The 24,290-nt window shown below is 40.0% G+C and overlaps 1 pseudogene; it reads left to right on the top strand.

The window, feature by feature from the left end:
* The first annotated feature begins 14,572 nt into the window (after positions 1-14,572).
* On the top strand, positions 14,573-19,451 carry LOC704692 (mitofusin-1-like; annotated as a pseudogene).
* The last annotated feature ends 4,839 nt before the right edge of the window (positions 19,452-24,290 follow it).

Consider the following 24,290-nt stretch of genomic DNA (forward strand, 5'->3'; position numbering starts at 1 on the left):
GCAACCTACAGAATGGGAGAAAATTTTTGCAATCTACCCATCTGACAAAGAGCTAATATCCAAAATCTACAAAGAACTTAAATTTACAAGAAAAAATCAACCCCATCAAAAAGTGGGTAAAGGATATGAACAGACACTTCTCAAAAGAAGACATTTATGCAGCCAACAGACACACGAAAAGATGCTCATCATCACTGGCCATCAGAGAAATGCAAATCAAAACCACAGTGAGATACCATCTCACACCAGTTAGAATGGCGATCATTAAAAAGTCAGGGAACAACAGGTGCTGGAGAGGATGTGGAGAAATAGGAATGCTTTCACACTGTTGGTGGGAGTGTAAACTAGTCCAACTGTTGTGGAAGACAGTGTGGCAATTCCTCAAGGATCTAGAACTAGAAATACCATTTGACCCAGTGATCCCATTACTGGGTATATACCCAAAGGATTATAAATCATGCTGCTGTGAAGACACGTGCACATGTATGTTTATTGGGACACTATTCACAATAGCAAAGACTTGGAACCAACCCAAATGTCCCTCAATGATAGACTGGATTAAGAAAATGTGGCCCATATACAGCATGGAATACTATGCAGCCATAAAAAGGGATGAGTTTATGTCCTTTGCAGGGACATGGATGCAGCTGGAAACCATCATTCTGAGCAAACTATTGCAAGGAACAAAAACCAAACACTGCATGTTCTCACTCATAGGTGGGAATTGAACAATGAGAACACATGGACACAGGGTGGGGAACATCACACACCAGGGCCTGTTGTGGGGTGGGGGGGGGAGGAATAGCATTAGGAGAAATACCTAATGTAAATGATGAGTTAATGGCTGCAGCATACCAACATGGCACATGTATACATATGTAACAAACCTGCACATTCTGCACATGTACCCTATAATTTAAAGTATAATAAAAAAATTAAAAATATATATCTATGTCAACAGACCTTTTTGGAGGGGAATGAGAAGAAGCAATAGCCAGCCAGGCATGGTGGCTCACGCCTGTATTCTTAACACTTTGTGAGGCTGAAGTGGGCGGATCACTTGAGCCCAGGAATTGGAGACCAGCCTGGGCAAAATAGCAAGACCACTGTCTCTACAAAAGTAAGTTAGCAGGGCACAGTGGTATATGCCTATAGGCCCAGCTACTCAGGAAGCTATGTTGAGAGGATCACTTGAGCCCAGGAGCTCAAGGCTGCAGTGAGCCATGATTGCACAACTGCACTCCAGCATGGGCAACAGCAAGAGCTCATATCCAATTTTAAAACAAAGTAATAGCTCTTAAAATTAAATATCATATTTTATCTCTTCAAAGATGCACGTATTTTTCACATTTTAACATCCCTGCAATTGGTATAGATCTTAAATTGATGCCATATCATAGTTGAGTCTCATTTCCCCTTTCTCGGTGGTAAAGTAATGGTGAGTCTTACAAACAAAGGCATCTTAGGAGTTTTGCCTAGATAAAAATGGCTAGGAATCTACTTAGGTCTAAATTTGTAGGCGTTAGTGGAAGTAAAAGGCTGTAAGCTTACAAAAGTAATGATTCATGACTCAAATTCTGTCACCATGCCATTTGTATTTCATGAGTAGCCCGTATGGCTGTAAGAGCCACAGACTTCTCAGTGAATTTGAGTCATGGTAACATACTTTTTGGAAATCACCTAGTAATGTATAGTGTATCTATAAAGATAGTCCCAATATGGTTCAAGGATAAGCACAGTGTTTGGAAAAGGAGCAGGAAGTCAAAAGCCCAGAAGGTACTGTGAATTCTTTTCTGAAATTTTGATGAATTCACTATTTGCCTGAAATTGGGCAGGAAATTTGGTAGAAGGGGATTCCCATTTACGAATCTTTGTTGTAAGCGTGTGTTGTCCTTCCTGCCCTATGTGTGCTTTAACATAACCACACGTATTTAGGGGAAAATGGTAAGGCATTTTTGGCTTTTTGATTTTACGGTTGGCTCTGTATAATAAAAGTATTTCATCAAAACACTTGTTTCCATACTACTGTATTCTATTAATAAATGCTTACCTTTTGCCAAATGCAGCTTTCTTTACAAAGAGGTCTCGGTAACTCTCCGTCAGCTATGTAGGTCAGTCTGGCTTCCTAGGGAAGCAGTAAAAGGTAGAAAAATGTATTGTTGGAATAATGTGTCAGATGGAGAGGTCTTAGGACACAACATAAATCTGGGATTGTGGTATATGTATTCTTTAGAGAGGTAGCTTTCAAAATTTTCATTATGACCCACAGTAAGAAGTATATTTTATATCACAACCCAGTATACGGATGCACAAATAAATCTATATATGTGGGGGTGTGCGTGTGTGTGTGTGTGTGTGTGTGTGTATAATGTCCAAAATAAAATGTTTACCACTTGTGGTGTGGTCCTTGCATTTTCTATTTCATTCTATCATTTTTTTAAATGCTGGTCATAAATTGCTCGATTGATTTTTTTACAACTTCCTAAGGGGTTGTACCATCAGTTTGAAAAACACAAAAATAGATCAAGCATATTTTCACTATCGCTTTTGAGTAGGGGTATAGGGCTGGCTTCCAATAGGTAGTGCCATATGTCAGTGATGTCACCCTGACTTTGAAGTAACCAAAACCTTCTTTCTTCTCTCAGATTTTTCATATTTGTTGAGGGCCATGAAGGGCAGCAGTGTTTGCCTCCCGTTCTTTGGTTTGCATGAGAAGTTCAGAGCTAAGAAAGCAAATGTTTACATTAGTCTTTAGGCAGAGTCTGGGAATAGAATGAGCGGCAATGAAAAGGAGTTGAAACGGAAGAAACTGTGCTATTTCAGGTGTCCAAAAAAGAAGTGAGAAGGCATTCTAGCAGAACCACTTTTGAACATGATCTGATATTATGTAAGCTGTATTTTGATAAATATTAAATAAATTTCATGTGTTTTTTTTTCCTTTTCCTCTCTCCTTGAACACCCCAAACATCTACATATCAACTCCCCTTGTTTGACAAAGGCTGCGGTGGTCTCTAAGGTGTAATCCTGGTCCCAGACCCAAAGAAGACCTGTGTTCTAAGGCCATTCTGCCCCTAATGTGTTTTGTGACTTTGCACAATTCACTTACTCTGGGCCTCTCTCTTCAGCTATTGAATGGAGATACTATTTGTCCTATCTGGTCCACCAAGTGGTTGTGAGAATCAAAAAAGGCAACAAACGAAAATATTTAAGTGCCACGTGCTACACAAATACAATGGTTATAGTTTTTGGCTTGATGATTGGTTTCCTCCCTTCCCAAAATTCTGGTTTTCTTTATGGGTAAAATCAATTGAGAGTGACTGTTTCCTGCAGCCAGACACTCATTCTAAACCTTGCCCCTGACTTTACAAGATAGTTGTTAATCCAGCTCCGCAAAAAAAGTCTAGATTAGAGCTATAGAGATGGTTATTTTACTGTTAAAAAAAAAAAAAAAAAGGATTCAGGGCCCTAAAGGAAATTTACAAATGTATTTTCAAGTAGTCTTTCCGTAACCAGAAAAACAAAATTGACTGTAACATTATTCATCCCAATTCTCTTGCTCAAGGGCAGGAAATTGGCAATAGATGCCTGCAACACTTAACCAAGCCCAGGTACCACAGTCTGACTTGGAGACCTGAGCTGCCTGAGGTGACCAACAAGCACTTTGTTTTCCTGACTCTTTTGTGTTGTTTCTGGAAGAGCTTCTGGAAATGATTTTTCTAATGTACTAATCTGTCCATCTGCGGTATCCAGGATTCCCAATGGTCTGGGCTCAATCTCAGACCTAATAATTAATTGGCTTTGGATGTTGCTGAGGAGAAAAGACAAGCCTGGGAGAAGGGATGGAAGGAGTAATTAGCTGGGAGAAGGTGAGGGAGAAGGGTAGGTAGGGACAGTTGGGAAGACACTGCTTTGCAAACAATTGAAAATAAAAGGAGAGGAAGACAGGAGAGAGAAATTAGGAAAAACAGCCTCCCCAGACAGGTAATTTATAATAACTGGGAGGAAAATGAGAACTGCAGCCAAAAATATGTATACACTCACAAATCCCTGGAAGGCCAGTGGCAAAACTAGGAACTAGGAGACTTCCTACCTCCATGCCCCTTTCTCCCACCCTTCTTGGGCCCTATATTGCTATGTTCCCCAAGGCCCGCACTGTTGTAGACTCTAGACATAGCCTGCCCTCTTTTCAAATTCCTCAGGCCTCACTCTCTCCTTTCGAACTAAATCTGTTAACTCATTACTGTGGAGGCAATAGGCTTTTATCTTGGGGTTGCATTTTGCCTGGAAGTATCTGGAACAATACCATAACTGAAAGGAATATTTCATTAGTCTTGGTGTCAGAAGCGTTTGAACCAGAGCAACTCCATCTTGAGCAGTGGCTGGGTAAAATGAGGCTGAAACCTGCTGGGCTGCATTCCCAGGAGGTTAAAGCATTCTAAGTCACAGGATGAGATAGGAGGTCAGCACAAGATGCAGATCATAAAGACCTTACTGATAAAAACAGTTTGCAGTAAAGAAGCCAGCCAAAACCCACCAAAATCAAGATGGCAACAAGAACGATCTCTGGTCCTCCTCACTGCTACACTCGCGGCATGATAGTTTACAAATTCCATGGCAATGTCAGGAAGTTACCTTATATGGTCTAAAAAGGGGAGGCATGAATAATCTACCCATTGTTTAGCATAAAATTTAAAAATAACCATAAAAATGGGCAATCAACAGCCCTCAGGGCTGCTCTGCCTATGGAATAGCCATTCTATTCTTTTACTTTCCGAATAAACTTGCTTTCTCTCTGTGGACTCGCCTTGAATGCTTTATTCCGCGAGATCCAATAACCCTCTTTTGGGGTCTGGATCTAGACCCCCTTTCTGGTAACATTGGCACTTCAGGCATATACTTTGTGTTTTAGGAACAGAAGGAGTTTGATTTGAGGATCAGAGGGACCTTTGGTGCCCTTCAGACTATACCTTGCAGAAAGCAAACTTCTATATATCATTTGTCATGAAACTATACATTAGCCCAACATACAGCCACCCAAATATCTCGCCAATTTTGCGTCATTTTGACTTTTGTTCGCTGGAATAAATGGCTTGCATCCCACTGCTGCTCTCTCACCTAGTCACTAGTGATCTGAGAAGACCTCTAAACCCTGTTTCTGCCTCTTGCTTCTTATTAGCCTGCAGAGCCCCTTCAGCAGCAGCCTAAGAAAACTAGGAAGTATCGTGGTGTGGTATAATGGGGTTGGGCTCTGGAGTCAGACCTGGAGGTGAAATTCAGACCTGCCAGTTGCAGGCTGTGTGATCCTTTAGCAAGTTGCTAATCTGCCAGGGCCTCTGTTTGCTCATCTATAAAAGGGAGATGACCTCACAATAACCTTAGGAAATAGGTACTATTATCATTACCATTTTTCAAAAGAGGAAATCGAGGCTCAGAGTCACTTGTCCAAGGTCACTAAGCGGCAGAATCAGGATTCAAAACTAGACCTTTTTGATTCTTAACCACTTGATATTAAAAGTACAGGCAGTTCACAAATGGTAGTGATTACTAAAATTGTTGTGTTGTACATGCTTAGAGCCAAAATCGAAGGAGATTTAGCTGCCCATACACCCAGTGTATATATGTATGTTCACTCATTGTATGTCTTGGCAGCATCTTATTTCCTTATTCCCCTGACTGGGTAAACATGAAGCTGGGGCTAATATCTGGAGGAAAAAATACAACAGCACGGGTGAGAGCTTCTCTCACCCCTGCTCCTTGTGGGGCAGAGTGAACTAGCCCAAGTTGCACACCCTGTCGTAGAGGTGTCACCTTGTGACATTAATGCAAGGTGTCACCTTGTGATCTGCTGATTAATTAATGCTGATCTGCTTATATACACCCATGCTGGCCTTTTCCTGGTGGTTAGAAAGAGTTAGACGTTGTGGCAGCTATGGACACTGCTCAATTCTCCCTTCAAGCAGGAACGTACCTTTCGTCTGTGAGCAGGGAAGTTAGCTGAGAACTTCTAGCTATAGCACATACAGGATTTGCACTATATTTGAACCAATGCCACGGTCTTCGAGGGCAGCCTGTAGTCAATGACTGAGCACAGTAAATGTACTCAAGTCTGGCCATTTCAGTCCAGTGTGGGGCTTCTCTCATGGGACATCTTCACTGCACAACTCTCTCTTGGATTGGGTGAGACTTTGTCAGAGCCACATCACAGCCTGCCTAATTCTGCTTTTGTCCTTCTTTCCCTTCACAAGTGTCAGATATACATCAAGGTCTGAATGCTTTCCTGCCCAACACTGCCTCTTTTTTTATCTTTCACAGATATTAACTATCCCCCAATAAAGCTCTTTGACTCCTAACTCTATCTCAATATCCGCTTACTGCTAGAGAACAAGAACTGACCCATGGGTTTTCGTTGCCTGTCTTTTGCTGAATTGAAGCACTGATCAATATTGAGAGTGAGTGGAAAGTGAGAGCCTGGTGGCTATCCTACTAACCTGCTTGGCCGTTACCATGGAAACATACACAGGGAAGGGAAAAAAAAAACAGGAGACAGGGACTCATGGCAAAACCCCACAGCCAGCCTGTGGGAGAGGCTTCCCAGCCACTTGGACAGAAGGCTTGGAGTCACAGCCAGTTGCATTTGGCCTTTTAAGGGCTGGAGTTGAGGATGGAATGGAGAGACACTTAAGCTGCCCAGGCCTGAGATATGGTGGCAGGGAATAGAGGATAGAGGGGAATGCTGGGTAATAGGAGTATATGGCCCACATTGCACTATTACTATTCACTAAGGGACCCCAGCTTCCTAGCATCTTCTCATCCTGGCAGCAAAATCCGCACTTAACCAACACTTTCCAAACAGAAGCCGACCTGCTAAAGATTTCTGTATACCCTGGCCTTCTGGCCCATCCTACCTCCCACTCTTGTCTTTGTGTGTCCTTGAATCATTGCTCCAGAACAGAGATTCTGAATCTGGTCTGGGGTCTATAGAACTGCTAGAACTTCCAGAGGGTGGTCTGTGATTCCCCCAAGGAAATTTTACAAATACTTATCTGGGAACAAGGGCCATAACTTTCATTGGAGATTAGGAACTTTGGGTTCAGGGAAAGTGAGTCCATTTTTATGGATTAAGTAGACAGTACTGGCACACAGTAGGTGCCCAAAAAATTGTTGCATAAATGAATGCATGACTAGAAAGAAGAAAATCAAGGTAGAAAAAATTAATTTAAGTGAGATAAGACATAAAACACTTAACACAGTACCTGACTCATGGTACTTGACACATGGTCAGTCTTTTCAACAAAATTCTAGTACTCCAGGCTGACTAAACAGTAAGCTACTTAACCATTTTCTGTCATTGGATATACCAATTTTTCTCCATTTTTTCTTATACACTGAGACATTGAACATCTTTGTACACATATTTTTGCACACGTGAGAACATACCTAGAGGATAAAGTTCTAGAAGTGCAATTGCTGGATTAAAGGATAAGCACATTTTAAATCTTGATTAAAACCACCAAATTTCCCTCCAAAAAGGCTCTACCATTTCATACTCCCACAAAACATATATGAGTGCTCATTTACCCACACTGTGCTTATTAATTTTTAGGAAGTTGCCAAACTCATGAATGAAAAAACATTATTGTGTTTTAGTTTATATTTCTTTAATTTTTAGAAAATATAACTCCTAAATGTATGCTTCAGTTATGACCTCCAAACTTATACTGTAAATCAACTGCCTACTCAAATGCCTGACAACTCTAATTTAATTTAATCAAAATCCTAAATTGGAGGAATTTTTAAAAGGTAGAACTAAAATATGGACAACCATAACATTTAAGATAGGAGAGCGTTAACATGTCCAAACTGACCTGATCTTATTCTCAAACCTGCTCAACCTATGCATTATCCAGTCTCTGAAAATGGCAACTCCATTCTTCCAATTGCTCAGACCAAAAACCTGGAACCATCCTGGACTCCACCCTTTCTGTCACACCCACAGATTCAGACACTTCTCACTACCTCCACCAATACCACCCTGGTTTAAACCACTATCATCTTTTGACTGCATTATTGTTCCAGCTTCCTACATGATCTTCCTGATCCCATGCTAACCGTCCCCAACCCCAGTCTATTCCAAGTATAACAGCAAGAGTGTTTCTTTAAAAAACACGATTCAGATCACAGCAATCCTCTGCTCAAAAACCCCCAATGCCTTTCCATCTCATTTTAAATAAAAGGTAAAGTATTTTCAGTGGCTTGCAAGGTCCCCACTGTCTGGCCTCTGCTGACTCTCTGGAACTCATCTTTCTCATGCTCACTCAACTTCAGCTGCTTGACCTTTTTGCTGAATGTGGACCACTCTAGGAAAGACACCTATTTCTGGCCTTTACCCCTACTCACAAGGCTGTTCCACCAGATATCTTCCTTCATGCCTCATCCTCACACTTCAGTCCTTTTCTGCTCAAATGTCATATAATCAGAGATCCTCTCTACCTATCCTTGCTAAGGTAGCACACCCTTCAGCACCCTCTATCCCCCTACTTTGCTTATTTATTTTGTTATAATGCACTTTTCACCACTAGTATGTATCTTAATTTTCGCTATTTGTCTAAACCCACCAGAATGTAAATTCCAAGAAGGTGAGAATTTTGTATATATCATTCACGACAGAATCCTGAGCACCTATTACAGTGCTTGGCATGTAGTAGCTGCTCATTAAATACTTGTTGAAAAAATGAATGACCAAGATTAAGCATTAGTGAGGATGACCATTTGTAGTGCTTCGTCTGTGAACTGCCATTTCATGTCCTTTGCCTGTTTTTCCACCGAAGTTCTTTTTTATTTCTTACTGATTTTTGTAGGAGACCTTTAGAGAAAGTGGATTTGTTTTTTTTGTTTTTTGGTTTTTTTTTGAGACGGAGTCTCACTCTGTCGCCTGGGCTGGAGTGCAGTGGCCGGATCTCAGCTCACTGCAAGCTCCGCCTCCCGGGTTTACGCCATTCTCCTGCCTCAGCCTCCCGAGTAGCTGGGACTACAGGCGCCCGCCACCTCGCCCGGCTAGTTTTTTGTATTTTTTAGTAGAGACGGGGTTTCACCGTGTTAGCCAGGATGGTCTCGATCTCCTGACCTCGTGATCCGTCCGTCTCAGCCTCCCAAAGTGCTGGGATTACAGGTTTGAGCCACCGCGCCTGGCGAGAAAGTGGATATTAATGCTTTGTTACCTGTTATAAATATTTTCTTTTTGTCACTTGCCTTTTTATTTTGTTTTTACTTTTGTCTGTTGTAATGATTAATTTTCTGTGTCAGTGTGACTAGGTTAAGGGATACCCAGATAGCTCATAAAACATTGATCCTGGGTGTGTCTTTGAGGGTGCTTCTAGAAGATAGTAGCATTTGAGTCAGTAGATTCAGTAAAGAAGATGCACCCTCACCCTCATCATCCAATCCATCGAGGGTCCAGAGAGAACAAACAAGTGGAGTAAGGGAAAATTCACTCTGTCTTCTTGAGCTGGAACATCCGTCTTCTCCTGCCCTTGGACATCAGAGCTTCTGGTTCTCAGGACTTTGGATTCAGCCTGAATCACACCACCATCTCTTCTGTTTCTCCAGCTTGCAGATGGCAGATCGTGGAACTTCTCGGCTTCCATAATCATGTGAGCCAATTCCCATAATAAATTCCCTATTCTCTATTTCTATCTATCTATCTATCTATCTATCTATCTCTATCTATCTGTCTATCTAGCTATCTATCTATATCCTATTGTTCCTGTTTCTCTGGAGAACCCTAATATAGCTGTGCAGCTATTTTATGATTTTTATCTGTTCCAGCTTGGCTTTTTTTTTTATTTATAACTTCTGGTGTTCATGGAAAGCTTAACACAGTATTCCCTACCCCAAAGTTACAAATATATGCTCTCATATTTTCAAGTACTTACATAGGTTTAGAGATATTTGTTTTCCTCAAGCTTTTATAAAATCTTAGTTTTTTTTAAAAAAAATCTTAGCTTTTTTTTTTTTTTCCATTAGATATATGGTGTCAAGCAGAGCTCTAAGTTTATTTTGCACTTCTATCTTCTACATCTGTATGCTTGTGACCCTTAGGAAAACGTACGTGGGACCCACAGACATAACTGGGCAGCAAGCACTGAGTTCATCATTCCTATAATGGACCTTCCTATCAATTGGTGTGGTGGGAAAAAGTAAAATACCTTTGCCCACCACCACCCCCTTCTGGAGCCAGATGAGAAACCAAGGGATTAGGGAGCAAAGGTACCATTAGTTCCTTCATTCTCAGTCAATGTTGAAAAGCTTTTCTGGACGGAGGAGGGGCAAATGCATTCTTAGCATAACATATACTTGCAATAGTTTGGATGTGGTGTGTCCCTGCCAAAACTCATATTGACATTTGATCTCCAGTGTGTTAGGAGGTGGGGCCTGGTGGGAGCTGTCGGGGTCATGAGGGTGAATGAATCCCTTATGAAGAGATTAAGACCCTCCTGTGGAGGTCAGTTCTTCCTCTCACAGGAATGAATTAGTTCGTGTGAAAGTGGGTAGCTAATGTGAAATGTGATCTACAAATTGTATCACTCTGGTTCAGAGCTCTAAAATGGAGTTGGAAAGCCATTCTCAGAAGGACTACCTATACAACCTGCAACCTTGCAAAACAGGAACTTGCCTTGAACTTTGAACTGGGCTAAACCACCACAACAGCATCCTGGAAAACGGCTGAATTTTGCCAGTGCTGCAACTCCTGAACAGTGACAACTAATGAACTGTAGGCTCATTTACAAAGCCAGCCACCTCCACCAATGATATTTATTTCAAAACAACTTCTGTAATCACCCTGAGCATCCTTTTAAATATTGCTACTCTGCTTCCTCCCTCTGGCAGATAATTTGGCTTCTAGCTGAATTTGTGACTCCCAAATTGCAATTCCTAAGGCCTAATAAATGCTTTGTCTTGCTGTGTTGCAGTCGGTTCTTTTGCCTCTTCTTGGTTGACGTTAAATGGTGTCAGAAGTGGGATATGATGTTACTCTCTTACTGTGCATTCTGGTACTGCCACAGATTTGAGCACTGTACCTGCAGGAACTCCTTGTGTTCCATCACCTCCCTGACAGCTCCATACTCTGTTAGTGAGTCCCCTCTTTTCCCTGACCCTCCCAGCTTGGTTTGAGGTTCATATCTTTATTGGGTGTTCTTCGTTGCCAGGTGTCCACAAAGGAAATTTTCCCCTTGTGGTGAGTATTCATGAGGGCTTTTGCTTCTAAGAGTATAGGTGCTGAGTCACCCCTTTCTGGGAATCTGTCGGTTTTTTGGTGCAAAAATTATAGTGCTTCATCTTGTGAATTTCTTTTTTGATGGACAAATATAACTGAAAGTGATCTGGAATTACAATGGCCAACCTGGTGATCTTTTGAATTTCTACAATGCATTTTCTTCCGCAAATAGGAGGGCTAAAAGAAATGACCAAATAGCCTAAATAGGATGTCTGCTTTAATTTGGTACCTTGAGGCATCTAAAAGATTCTAGGAATCCAAACTAGTGTCTGTAAAAGATAACAATGCTAAATTAATTCAAAGACTAAATTAGAAAAAACCTAGAAGCTTCTAAAAATGAAACAAATCTGGAAACGAGCACTCCTCTATTTGTCTTTGTCTTATGTCTCTTTCCCCTCCTAGCCCTAGCTATTCCATTTCACTGTCATTCTTAGCACCCTCTTTGCTTATATGGTAAAAACTTATTCTAAACCTGAGCAATTCCTCCTGGGCTTTCCATAAAGAGATTTATTGGATTGAGTCACTATTGGAATAAATATACCATTGGAAATTCTAATCATCAGTGGCCAAAAGATGGATCCTTTTAGACATCTTTCATTCTAAACAATTACCTTAGTTGTATATATGGGAGGATCAAATTTCTTTTAAAGGACATATAATAGTGTCATGCCTAGCCTTAGAAATTTTCTTGACTAAATTAAAGGGCAATCCTAAATGAAAGTTAAAATCTTTTGTATGCTCAAACTGTCTGCTTTGGAGCCCATGCAGGATTTACTTCCCCATCCCCACCACCCCCAAAAAAACACTTTACCCTATGGTCTAGGGCTGGGATTTGATGCTCTCACTGCCAGGTCCCAGGTTCGATTCCCAGTCAAGGAATCAGTCTCTGCTGATTAAATGCAAGAAAAGAAACATTTATTGAAAAATTGATTTGATATTTATGTGACTCTTAACTTTTTGGGGTATTCATTTGTTATTGATCCTCTTCCATCCGATGAACTTCTTTTGAGTTCTTGTCTTACCAACTTTCTCTTTTAATCCTTCATCTGTGGGTACATGGGATGGTCAGCTTTTGTGTGTAGACAGTCAGCTGAGAAGCTGAGATGTTAGAGAATATTGCTGGACACAAATGTGGGTTGTATCCCATTTGTGGCTAGCAAAACTGTCCTTTCTTTGAGCTGTCTTCGGGATGGTTCTGAGTCTTGTGAGGAATACTTTGCATTTGGCAATGCCTCATGTGTCCTTGGTTAGGTCATATCCTTGGTTAAAGCTTTTTGGTTCTGGTGAGTCATTTGAATGTCATCTTTGGGGGAAAAAAGTTCAAAAGCCAGTAATATTGACTGTTTGTCCTGGATGAAATCTGGTAATATATTTGAAAAGATACCCTTTTTATAGGAACACTATAGTCAGAAATTGGCTAAATTAAAAGTGGATGTTCAGGCTATAATATTTTTAAAGGCCTTTCGGCTTTTTCTCGTTTAGATTCTGTTTTTGGGAATTTTTTCAGGCAACTGAAATCCCCTTTTCAATGATATGTTTGGTCCTTCTGTTTGCTCCCTTTCTTGTTGGCATGATTTTTGCTGAGAAAAAAAAATGTAAAACTTCATTGGTCTTTCTGGGAAACTTAAAATTGGCTCCACAAATTGGCTCCGCTAGGACTTGTTGTTCCATTTCCTTCCACTTCTCCTCCTTCTTCCTTTTTGTCATCTTCAATTCCACATAACAAAATCTAGAGGAGACTTCTAGCAGCCCTAAAACCCCATTAAAAGATGCACAGAGAAAGGTGCCACACAACTCCTTTTTAAGATCTTCTGTTTTCCTTGTGGAGCCCCAAGAGTCATGGACAGGTTCCTTTCAGATCTCAAGCTCTGGTCTCTTTTGCATTCAGTTCCCTGATCTCTCTGGCTTTGGGGGGTACCAAGGATTAGTTTATGCTGTGAGAGAAAACCTGACCTATGTGTGTTTGATGACTGGTGGGTCACTAGCAAGGGCTGCAGTTTTGAAGGTGGCTGACAGTGGTTATTTACAATGAATGGTTATTACTGCACAGGCTACTCATGGTTTTTTTTGCATGTTTAAATTTTTTTTTAAAAATGTGGTTTGCACATTTGCAGGCCATGAGAACATTTGCCTCTGAGGGATGACACCTGTGGTGAATGGGCTGATCACAGAGTGGGCTAATGAGTCTTGGGTCTCCCACCACCTTCTGGAAATGTCTTTGCAGCAAAGTACACTGTGGAAGCCTTGTGCAGCCCAGTCCTGTAGTGTTTCTCTATTATGGAGGACAAAGGATTCAGTGTAAAAATGGGATCCTTGATTCTGGGGGATCTGGATGCTCTGCCTTCCAACTGCTCCTGCTTTTCATATACATAAGTGTTAAGCCGTGGAAAGTGCAAATGTTTTGTTGGCCCTATTCTTTAATGGCTCTGCCCTGAGCTCAGTGGTCCAGTTGAAAAACAGAGACTAAATTAGAAGCCACCTATCTAAAAATATTAGTCTCAAAATATGGCTTTCTGGCATTTAACTGGTTATTTTGAAAAGGTTTCTGAATTTTCCTAGGCTCATTTGTATAATCCTATGGTTAATTCCTATTTATTTTGTGTTACATTGGTATCCGTTTTTAATCTTTTTCTAACTAACACACCCAAACTCTTTCTTGAAAATGCTTAAATTCTCTTCCTGTGCTTTGAGATGTAAATTTTCTACCCTCTTTTCTCTAAAACTCAGTAAAAGCTTTGCCCATGTGGGACAGATAAACTTCAACTTGTTCCATTTACAGAGGCACAATTTAATCCAACTTTCTTTTTAAACTAGTGAATTTCACCTGTCGCGTGACTAATATTTTACAAAGCTATATAATGTTTATATTTTATGTATGCATGTGTACGTGTCTGTGTTTGTATATTGAATAAATGATTCTAAATTTACTTATAAATAAATGAGTACTTATAAATTAAATAACTAGGCCATATGCTTTTTGAATTCACGTGACTTTAGTAATTTTTAGTAAATAAAGCTAGTTTAAAAATTGTTGGTAAAATAAAATAGAAATGTCTTCAGAATTTTAGATATATTCACCTGAGTCTACCACTCAAACAAATGTATGCCATCTCTACTAGATGTTTTAAGGTCATAAAAATCTTGCTTCTGTGATCATTTAGAGGCTTGCTTGATTTGTCTGTGAGCTAAAGCTGTAATGGGAGGATGATGGACCTCCCTAAAGCCTTGTGCACATCTTTCTGTGAACTTACGTCTTTCATTTTCAGCCTTTAAATACTGGGGTCTAGACAGGTGGCCATGGTGAGGCTGGAAGACATAGGTATGTCCACAGTGCCCTGGACACAAGCTGCAGAGCAGAGCCAAACCCAATATGGTCTCATCCTCCCTGGCCCAGCTGTGCCCCCTGGCCATGCTGGGAAGGGTCAGATCCTTCAAGCATTGTCTTCACAGCTCTGTCCTCTGTCCTGGGCTCTGCACCTGATGTATAACATTAAAATTACTTAACTCCTATGTTTTACTCTAGAAATTTGGATTACCGAAAGTTAAAATTATAGTTAATATATGTAATTAAAACTACTGGATATAAGAGAAACAATTCTGTACACAGACTGCGTAAGAAAAGTAGGATGTGTTTTGGTAAGAAAGTTTATAAGAAAGACAAGTGAATGTGTTTTTTCTTAAAGGAAAAGTAATCTTTGTCTAGTTTAAAGGTGATTTAAAGGTTGTTTTTGTTGAAGGAATAAAAAAGAAAGATATAACTGAATGGATATAGAAAGTTGAGGAAAGAGAAAGAATGAAAAAAACTTGTAAGAGTTTATAAAAGTGTTGTGGAAATCTTATCTTATGTGGTCAGTCTAAGATTGGATGAATTTGTTTATAGGATTTTAGTAAAATTAGCTTTAGTATTAATAATACACCAATGCAAAGGTAGAATTTGATTTTCTCTTTTGAACAATATTTTTGTTTAGTAATAATAAACAGTAATAGCCTGGTTCAACTTTTGAGTAAATTGCAAAAAAGAGAGGAGTTTGCCTCGTGCTGTCTTTATTAGGTCATTTGATTATTTAGAAAACTGTTTTCTGTCAAAGAGTAAAAGTTTTTAGCTTTGTGAAGCCTTTTAATTATCACTCTGGCTAAATGAATGACTGTTATTTTACAGTGATCTGTGATCTTATTCTGATATCAAGTGTTTTAAATCTTTGATATTTGACAAACTTCCCAAAATGAAATTTAAAATTCTAAATTAAGTCTTTTTGACTTTAAACAAACTTTTAGACATTTTTAAAAGATCCTCTGAGAAAGAGTTCAATACCAGCCTGGCCAAAATGGTGAAACCCTGTCTCTACTAAAAAATACAAAAATTAGCTGGGCGTGGTGGCACGCGCCTGTAGTCCCAGCTACTCGGGAGGCTGAGGCAGGAGAATCTCTGGAACCCGAGAGGCAGAGGTTGCAGTGAGCCAAGATCGTACCACTTCACTCCAGCCTGAGCAGCAGAGCAAGACTCCGACTCAAAAAAAAAAAAAAAAAAAAAAAAAAAAAAAAAAGGTCCTCTGAGAGTTCAAGAAAACATATTAGGCTTATTTCATATGTTAAAATCAAGTGGAAATCATTGTCCAATAAGAAATGGTGTTTAACTTTGAGTTCTGTTTGTAGGGATGTTATTAATATGTGTTCCAAAATTGTGTGACATTCAAAAAATCTGATATGTCCTAGTAAATTGCTATATTCTGACGCTCTTTTTCTAAAAGGTCTTTGCAAATCTTAAAGTGTTGTGTCTTCAAGGAGGTTCATGGAAGATGGTCTGACAGATACTCTGAAATACAAAACTCTGCTTATGACATTGAAATTATTCAACTGTACTGGGTAAAATTTTTTTTAAAACTCTAATTTAAAAAGTTGCATTCATAAAATTGGTAACCCAACATTAAGCAGAACAAGAATTAATTACATGAGACTAAACTGATGAAGGACTGAAATGATTTTTATGACTTGTTGCTAGAACTATTGCTAAATGTTTTTATGGTTTTGTTTTCCAGAGTTAAGAAATATTTTTTCCCTCTTACGCTATTTTTACCTTATATCAATGGGTAATGTATACTTTTGTGAACAAAATTGAGACATTTACCTTTCTCTTTACCTGATTTATCTAGAATCTACACATTATTCATGAGTATTTTTATTTTATGGCAATACAGTTGTCTGCCTAAGTTCAATAAGAATCTGTTTTCTTCTGTGACAGGATACAATTGAGACACTGGTTATTTTACCAAGGTTTTGACTGGAATATCATATTTTTTAATGTGACCAGACTGCTTTGAGAAATTGAGATTGACTTTAAAGCCAATGGATGTGGAAAAAGACTGGCCTGGTACCTTGTCTGCACGTTCCCCTACAGGGTTCCTGACCTTTCAGTATTTAAAGAATGTCACTTTCTAATAGGTCCAGAAACCTCAAGGCATTTTGACGACTCTAACAAGAGAAGGATTCAGCTGGGTGTGGTGGCTCATGCCTGTAATCCCAGCACTTTGGGGGGCTAAGGTTGGTGAATTGCTTGAGCCCAGGAGTTTGAGACCAGCCTAGGCAACATGGCGAAACCCTGTCTCTACAAAAGATTACAAAAATTAGCTAGGTGTGGTGGCATGCACCTGTGAACCCAGCTACTCTGGAGGCTGAGGTGGGAGAATCACCTGAGCCAGGGAGGTCAAGGCTACAGTGAGCTGTGATCTTGCCACTCCAGCCTGGGTAACTGGATGAGTGAGACCCTATCTCAAAAAAAAGACTGGGTGACTGGGTGAGTGAGACCCTATCTCAAAAAAGTGTTAAAAAAAGAGAAAAAAAAAAAAAAAAAGAGTGTAAAGACTGGGTGACTGGGTGAGTGAGACCCTATCTCAAAAAAGTATTTAAAAAAGAGAATTCACCCAATTCATACAAGTATTACAAGCACAAGTCCGATGGTGAATCCTTAGCTTGGCTTCCTACACTTAAGCTTTTAAAAATCAAATCTGGTATTTCCTATTTTTTAAAGTTTTGGGAGTAGGAAGGAAGAGCCTCCTGGGAAGGTGAGGACTCAACTGTCCTACTGAGAATGAGAAATAAAAAAAAAAAAAAAAAAAAAAGAGAATGAGAAATAGGTATAGTTTTGGATGTGAAAAAGGTCCAAAAGCCCATTTCTTGCATAAAGCCATAAATAGAAAAGGGGAGAGAGACCACAGTGTGTTTGGAGAACTCAAGTAGTTAAATTTAAGGTGCTACAAAACAGTAGCAAAAGAAGTGGGTCGAGACTTTGTAAGCAAAAGCCAGATTGTAAAGGACCTTATATTAATATATCATGATCAAGCAGTGGGAAGAGCTCTGTTATCAATGCAATGTTGTGGGATAAAGTTCTCACTAGTGGGATTGGCCATATAACCAACTGCTTCCTAAGTGTTGAAGGAACCGATGGAGATAAAGCCTATCTTATGACAGAAGGATCAGATGAAAAAAAGAGTGTAAAGACAGTTAATCAACTGGCCCATGCCCTTCACATGGACAAAAACTTGAAAGCTCGCTGTCTTGTACATGTGTTTTGGCCAAAAGCAAAATGTGCCCTCTTGAGAGATTACCTGGTGTTAGTAGACAGTCCAGGCACAGATGTTACTACAGAGCTGGATAGCTGGATTGATAAGTTTTGCGTAGATGCTGATGTCTTCGTTTTGGTTGCCAATTCTGAATCAACACTAATGAATACAGAAAAACATTTTTTCACAACGTGAATGAGTGGCTTTCCAAGCCTAATATTTTCATTCTCAATAATCGTTGGGATACCTCTGCATCAGAGCCAGAATATATGGAAGATGTGGGGCACGTGCCAAAGGATTTCAGGCAAGATTACAGGAATTTCAGAATTTTGAACAAATCTTTGAGGAGTGTATCTTACAGTCAGCAGTGAAAACAAAGTTTGAACAGCACACTATCAGAGCTAAACGGATACTAGCTATCTATTTTTGTGAATAATATTATCTATGTTTGTGAAAAAACATAATGGATTCAATAAACATGGCAGCTGAATAGAAAAGGCATTATGCAGCAGAAGAGAGGGAAGACCAAATTGATAGACTGGACTTTATCTGAAACCAGATGAACCTTTTAACACTGGATGCTAAGAAAAAAACCAAGGAGGTCACTGAGGAGGTGGCAAACAAAGTTTCATGTGCAATGACAGATGAAATTTGTTGACTGTCTGTTTTGGTTGATGAATTTTGTTCAGAGTTTCATCCTACTCCAGATGTATTAAAAATATATAAAAGTGAATTAAGCATATAGAGGATGGTATGGGAAGAAATTTGGCTGATCAATGCACCAATGAAGTAAACACCTTAGTGCTTCAGTTCCAGCAAGAAATTATTGAAAATTTGAAGCCATTACCTCCAGCTGGTATACAGGATAAACTACATCCAGTGATCCCTTGCAAGAAATCTGATCTCAGTTATAATCTAAATTACTATAAGTTACGTTCAGATTTTCAAGAAGATATTGTGTTTCATTTTTCCCTGGGCTGGTCTTCCCTTGTACCTCAATTTTTGGGCCCTAGAAATGCTCAAATGGTGCTCCTAGGATTATCAGAGCCTATCTTTCAGCTCCCTAGATCTTTAGCTTCTACTCCCACTGCTCCTACCAGTCCAGCAATGCCAGATAATCATGAGGAAGAACTCATGATTACATTGGTAACAGGATTGGCTTCTCTTACATCTAGAACTTCCATGGGCATCGATATTGTTGGAGGGGTGATTTGGAAAACTATAGGCTGAAAACTCATATCTGTTTCAATAACTATGTATGGAGCTTTGTATCTTTATGAAAGACTGTCCTGGACCACCCATGCCAAGGAGAGAGCCTTTAAACAGCAGTTTGTAAACTTTGCAACTGAAAAACTGAAGATGATTGTTAGCTCATGAGTGCAAACTGCATCTACCAAGTAAAACAACAAATGGCTACCACTTTTGCTCACCTGTGCCAACAAATTGATATTACTCAAAGAAAACTGGAAGAAGAAATTGCTAGATTACCCAAAGGAATAGATCAGTTGGAGAAAATACAAAACAATTTAAAGCTCTTAAGAAATAAAGCTGTTCAACTTGAAAATGAGCTGGAGAATTTTACTAAGCAGTTTCTACCTTCACACAATGAGGAATCCTAACAATAGAGATTGATTTGGGGACCATGATAGGAGGAAATGAAACTTGTAAGATCGGGACAGTTGTTATTTTTATGAAATGACTTCAAATATGAATTTTACTAACTGTACCTAAATAGCAAAGCCCTATGTAGATTCTGGTAATGATCTATCTCAGTGTATTTGTATTTTTGAAGAGTGTTATGTCCTTAGTTTTAATTTTGGGTAAAGAAAAAACTAAAATATGGAATTAGTTACAAGCAACAGTACCAACTTATGTGACCCCTGAGGGGTGGGACTGTGAGCTCTTAATTTGTTTTAGATTCTGAAAAACTCTGCTTCCTGGCATCCAGGAGTTAGAGATTCAGCTTTTCATCTTCTTTCTCAAAACTAATTTTTGATGCTTTCTTTCCTGGGAATAGTCACTTTTTAATTTTATTTAATAAACTGCATTGCTGGAACCACACACAAAAAAGTTTCAGCAAAGCCAACTTAAAAGGAACATATATGACCAATCATTATTTTTGCTATACTTTATGCAAATCAGGCCAAGTATGGTAAGACCAAAAGTTATTTTGCAAATAGCTTGGCCCTACTATGATTCATCTTTGGTAAAAGTGGGGAACTGAAGAGAGAAAAAATATGTTTCAGAAGAAAACTATAGAACATCAGTTATTAGATTCTAACCCTGACCATTATTTTTTTGAGTTTTTATTATTTGCATACAATTTAGACTGAATCTTGAATTATTTCCTGGCTACAGGTCTCCAAACTAACAGTGCCACATTGTTCTTCCATTTTTCCAACTGAAACACACTGAAATTGCTACTAGGTTTGTTTTTAGGATCTGCAAACTGAAGCTCATGTATAAATGACCTTGACGTACAAACTGCAGACCAGAAAATTCTTTCATATTGCCACTGCCTATTTCCACTTTAATTGAGGGTTTTTCAAGTGTAACATCTAGACACCTCAACTGACTGCTCTACAGACTCCAAGGAAACTGGTTTATAGACTATTCCAAACAATAGCTGTTGTTTTTCTTCTGTTGAGAGCCTGCTTGCAATGCCATCTCCTGAACTGAGACACGACTGTTTAAGTGGACTGGCCTCTTCCAAGAAATAGAGGACTAGTTTAATGGGATCCTTTGTCATTCAGCTATTGACTCAATTTTTTTCTCCACAGACACCAACTCAGATTTTAGTGTGTGAAAATCTTAGGGAAGTATCAGACAGGGGAATTCTGGAGTACAGAAAATGATCCCCCATAATATGGCACTTTGGCATGCTGAGTGTTTTTGAAAATTGAAAGGCCCAAGAAATTAGCCTCAGAATCAAAGTCGTTTTAAACTTGTCTTATTCTTCCCATCCAAGGGCCAGGAAGGACTCTCTGAATTTCCTTATCTGACCAAGAAAGTTCCTTTCCAGAAGAAACACAATTGCCTTCTATGCCCACCCTGAAATCTCATCTATTTCCGAAAAGAAGAATGAGGAATAACATTTAGACATGGTTAAAATGAATGCCTCTCCTGATATACAGCTAATTACTATAGACTAATGTGGGCCTCCTCACTTAAATAGCTCCCTTGTAACTCGATCAGTTTCTAAAGCCTTGGATACACACTGACTTTCAACAACCCCACTCCATGGAACGTAACACTCTAGAAACAGGTACTTCCAGATCTGAGGGAAACTAATAACAAATCTGTAGCTGACCAATCAATAATTGATCATCGATGCTGCCTCACATCAGATCTTAATCAAAACAGGGGAATGTGAAATGTGATCTACAAAATGATGTCATGCTGGTTCAGAGATGTATAATGCAGTTGAGAAGTCACTCAAAAAAGTACTACCTGCACAACCTGCAACCTTGTGAAACAGGAACTTGCTTGAACTTTTTTTTTAGATGTAGTCTCGCTCTTGTCACCCAGGCTGGAGTGCAATGGTGTAATCTCAGCTCACTGCAACCTCCACCTTCCGGGTTCAAGCTATTCTCCTGCCTCAGTCTCCCAGGTAGCTGGGATTACAGGCATCCGCCACCATACCTGGCTAATTTTTATATTTTTAGTAGAGACAGGGTTTCACCATGTTAGCCAGGTTGGTCTCGAACTCCTGTACTCCAGTGATCCACCCGCCTCAGCCTCCCAAAGTGCTGGGATGACAGGCGTGAGCCACCGCGCCCAGCCGCCTGAACTTTGAACTGGGCTAAACCACCACAACCACAACATCTTGGAAAACAGCTGAATTATTCCAGTGCTATAACTCTTGATCAGAAACAACCAATGAACTACTCAGGCAGCCACCTCCACAAATGATAATTCTTTTGAAACAACTTGGGTAATCATCCTCATCATCCTTTTAAAAACCCCTACTTTCCTTCCTCCCTTTGGAAGACATTTTGGCTTCTAACTGAATCTGTGTCTCCTGAATTGCAATTCCTACGACCCCAATAAATGCCTTGTCTTACTGCTTTGCAGTCTAGTCTTTCACCTCTTCTTGGTTGCGTTAAAGTTGCAGATACCAGGATGAAATCACTTTTGTCCAATCCAGACAAAATAATACCAGGAAGGACCAAAGGAGAGGAGGCACATGCTTACATGTCTGAGATAAGAACTATTTTCAAAGACTTTCTAAAAACGCTTTACATATCTCCTACTTTGATGAGGCTTATCACTAGACATTCTTTAGGACTGCAATAATTCCAATAAGATGTTCTCAGAAGAACAGTTCTCCAGTAATTGCATCTCCACCAATAGATTGACAACTCTGGCATTGAACCTGGGGAACCAATGAGCTCTTTTTCTATGCAGCTTATGTAAATCTCTTTTTGCTCTAAAACTCCCCTTCCCTTTCCCTCCCTGAAAGTACTGGTGACTTGTGATTCCAAGCATTCTGAATTATAATCCCTATTTCCTTTTTTTTTTTTTCTTTCTATTTCTATTTCTGAGTAAACCCCACATATTTAGAGGTAATTTTCTCTAGTGTTATTTTTTTGGATTAACAGTTGACATTCAAAAGAGTCGGCTTCCTCTGTTCTTTATTCTTCCTTTCTCACCATGTGATCTCTTAGCACATGCCCACTTCCCTTCCATTTTCTGCCATAAGTAGACGCAGCCTGAGGCCCTCACCAGATACAGCTGCTCATTCTTGAAGCATCCAGCCACCAGAATTATGAGCCAAATAAGCCTCTTTTCTTTGTAATTTACTCGACCTCTGGTATTCTGTTATAGCAAAACTAAATGGACTAAGAGAGAAATGGTGCCAAGGAGTAGGGTGTTCTTATAAATACACCTGAAAATGGGTAAGTGGCTTTGGAACTGGGCAATGGGCAGAAGTTGAGTTTGAAGGTACAGGCTAGAAAAAGAAAATATTACAGTGAACACAGCATTGAAGACAGTCCTGGTGGGGGCTTAGAAAATGAACTAGAACTTATTAGGGATTGGTTAGGTGGTTGTAACCAAAATGCTTATGGAAATATGAACAGTCAAGGGCATTATGATGAGGTCTTGGATGGACAGGAGGAATATTTATTTGGAAACTGGAACAAAGGTCATCATTTTATATAGTTGCAAAGAACTTGACTGCATTGTGTTTATGCCCTAGGGTTTTGTGGAAAGCTGAATTTAAGATTGATGGAATAGCATATCTTATGGAATAAATTTCTAAGCAGCAAAGTGTTCAGTCTGCTGCCATGGTTACTTCTAAGTGTTTATGGTGATTTGCTAGAGAAATTGGAAACAGAACAGAAGGATTTGGAAAACTCAAAACCTGGCCGTTTAATAGAGAAAAAAGAGCACTTTCAAAAGAGGAATCCAAGGGAATGGCAGACTTGCTAAAGAGATTAGCATGGCTAAAAGGGTTCCAGGTGTTAATGGTCAAGACAATGGGTGAATAACGCTGAAGGCATTTTAGAACTTTAAAGCTGCTCTTTCCATCATGGGCCCAGAGACCTAGGATGATAGAAATGTATTGGAGGAGAGACTTGGAGGGCTGCTGCTCTGGTGACCTCGGGACACTGGTCTATGCATCCTGACCACCCTGGCTGGAGCAGCCACAGCACAAGTGGCCCCATATGCAGCTCATGCCCCTGCTCCAGAAAGCACAACTGGAAAGCCTTGGCAGCATTCGTGTCTATGTGGTACTCATTTTGCATGCATGCAGAATATGAGAGTAATGGAAATACGGTGGCTTCCACCTAAATTTCAGCGTATGCATCAGAAAGCCTGGGAGCCCAGGCAGAAAGTTGTTGTAGTGCAGAGTCACTACAACAGTAGACAGAACCTGTACTAAGGCAATGCTAACCAGAAATGTGGAGTAGGAGATACCACAGAGGGTCCCCATGAGGGTAATGTGTTGGAACCGAACTGTTGATTCCTTCCTGGGCAGGGGTCGCCGCGAAGGATCACCGACACGAGATTCACAGCAGAGAGTTATTTATTACTAGCGCGCTAGGGTCCCAAGCTCTAAGTTGGCCCTGGGACCCCGACTGCTTGTTACAGGCTGTTTATATAGGCAAACACAAGTTCAAACACAGCTTATGGCGCGAAATTCAAACAAAGCTTAAGGCGCAAAATGATTGGGTCTAGCTAGGGCCTGAGCAAGGTGTCTTATGCTAATTGGTTAGAGCAGGACCTTATGAGGTTTTTTTCCTGGAGTTGTTGATTCCGGGAACTTCGAGGCAGGGTGGGACCCCCGGAATTGGCAGGGTGGGACCCCATGAGGTTGTTTCCCGGAATTGGCAGGGTGGGACCCTATCAGGGTGGGTCCCTATCGAGGCAGGGTGGGACCCTATCCAGAGCCACCTGGTGTTAATTTTTTCTATATGAGGCCTAGTTTCTAAGTTTTATGAGGCCTAGTTTCA

Source organism: Macaca mulatta, chromosome X (genome assembly GCF_049350105.2).
Source record: "Macaca mulatta isolate MMU2019108-1 chromosome X, T2T-MMU8v2.0, whole genome shotgun sequence".
NCBI classification, from domain to species: Eukaryota; Metazoa; Chordata; class Mammalia; order Primates; family Cercopithecidae; genus Macaca; species Macaca mulatta.